The sequence below is a fragment of the Carlito syrichta genome, unplaced genomic scaffold (genome assembly GCF_000164805.1).
Source record: "Carlito syrichta isolate Samal-C Ts95f unplaced genomic scaffold, Tarsius_syrichta-2.0.1 Scaffold309824, whole genome shotgun sequence".
NCBI classification, from domain to species: domain Eukaryota; kingdom Metazoa; phylum Chordata; class Mammalia; order Primates; family Tarsiidae; genus Carlito; species Carlito syrichta.
The window spans coordinates 689,602-691,316 of NW_007253920.1; the positions used below are offsets into that span (position 1 = coordinate 689,602).

Here is a 1,715-nt window from a genome sequence, read left to right on the forward strand (position 1 = left end):
CGATGGAAGGTGCCAGCCCGCCATCCCGGCACCCCAGGCGCGCAAGTTCCCGCGGGGGTAAGTCACAGACCTCCCGCCAGGCTCCGACAAGTCACGACTGGGGTCGTGGGGAAAGAGGGCGTGGCATGTGTGGTCCCCAAAGAGGGCATCTCAGTAAGGATGCCGAGCTGAGGCTGGGAGGGGGAGAGGGCGCCCGCCTCTAACCTCAGCCCGGTTGAGGGGGGCGTCCTTCGACTGTGTGCGCACAGCTGCGACCAGGTGAGAGCCAGCCACCACCAAGGACCTGGCGCAGAAACCCTCATCCCTGTGAGGAGGTCAAGCCTCTAAAGCGACGTGGATTCTTGGGCCACGCAGCAGGCCCGGGATCCTTGCAGTGACTCTTAGCGAGGAGTGAGCACGTGGAGCGCACTCTGGAAGCAGCCAAACCTTGCTCAAGAACCACCTTCACAGGTGAGGAACTAAGTCCCATCCTTCTCTTTGCACCCCTGCCATTCCTACCCGCCGGTTCACATAATGTGTCCCCTCCAATACAGCACAGATAATTTGCTGTCGCAAGTGTTCTCTCCAAATCGAAGGCTTTTTAAGGGGAGGAAGAGGTGAGAAGGCTAAAAGCCCTCTCCACGGCCACTCCCCAGTTTGAATCAGTTGGCCTTGAAAGAAGCCAGATAGAATGCTGTCTGTGACGTACCGGTGAAAGTGGGAAGAAAAGAGTTTTGCTATACCAAAGGGTCTGATCTAGACTCTAACCAATCATAACTGTTTCCCTCTGCCGAAAGTCTCTCTTCAACCTCATGACAGGCCTGAATTTCTCAGAGAGCTAATTCCACATTTTTCCGGGGAGATGAGAAACCTTACTGTGTGGTAAATCCCACAAACAGGCCCATTTTTCACCTATTAATCTCTACCCACAGCCATGACCTAAAACAAACCATTTTCGTGTATGGTCATAGCTCACGTGCGTAACAGAAATCACTGAGAAATTAGCACAAGAGTTTGACCAAGATGGAAAAAGTCCAGAAATCCCCTTCCTCTTCTGTATATTGGATAAAGGAAAAATACTTAGGAGTTTTCTAATTGTTTATCCACAGGCTTGTCCTAAAAGATAAGAACCCATCAGGTGTTCCAACCACCATGACAATTGAAAGCACAATTTTTAAAAAAATGCTCATTTCAACAAAACGCAGCAAATACATTTTTTAAATGATGTGCATAGAACTCATCACCACCAGCTACAGATTAAAGTAGGAAACAACGGATACCTTTTGAGCTTATACAGCAAAACTGCACCAGCATTACTGAAATGTCCATTGTAAATTCTGTAGGAAATAAATTTATTTGAAAATTAGAACAAATTCAGATTAATGTGTGTGTATGTGTTTTAAAATCTTTGGTTGTCATCTGAGGTAGGGTAGGCATGGTAATGGACACACTAGTGAACTAGAAATCTAGTTTTGTGAGTTTTAGTCTGGGCCCAGACTAAACTTTTACAAGCCTTGTTTTCCTAAATGTAAAATGAAGTGATTTAATTTACACGGCCTTTGAAATCCCTTCTGGTCTTAAAATGCTCTGATTTCTGTATGCCAAAAATATATAAGCATCCTTAGGATTCATCTTTCAGATTGCCAAGAACAACCTTTGAAATTTGTATCACCAAACTAACCCAAACTCTTAGGGTTGACAAGTAAAAATAAAGGGATTTGTATCACAAAGGACTG

The 1,715-nt window shown here is 45.8% G+C and overlaps 1 long non-coding RNA gene across 1 annotated transcript; it reads left to right on the top strand.

Annotated features, from left to right (window-relative positions):
* Positions 1 to 318: 318 nt before the first annotated feature.
* On the top strand, positions 319 to 1,345 carry LOC103270406. The gene is made up of 2 exons (XR_504962.1): positions 319 to 450; positions 1,089 to 1,345. It is a non-coding gene; the product is annotated as an uncharacterized LOC103270406 (long non-coding RNA).
* Positions 1,346 to 1,715: the final 370 nt, after the last annotated feature.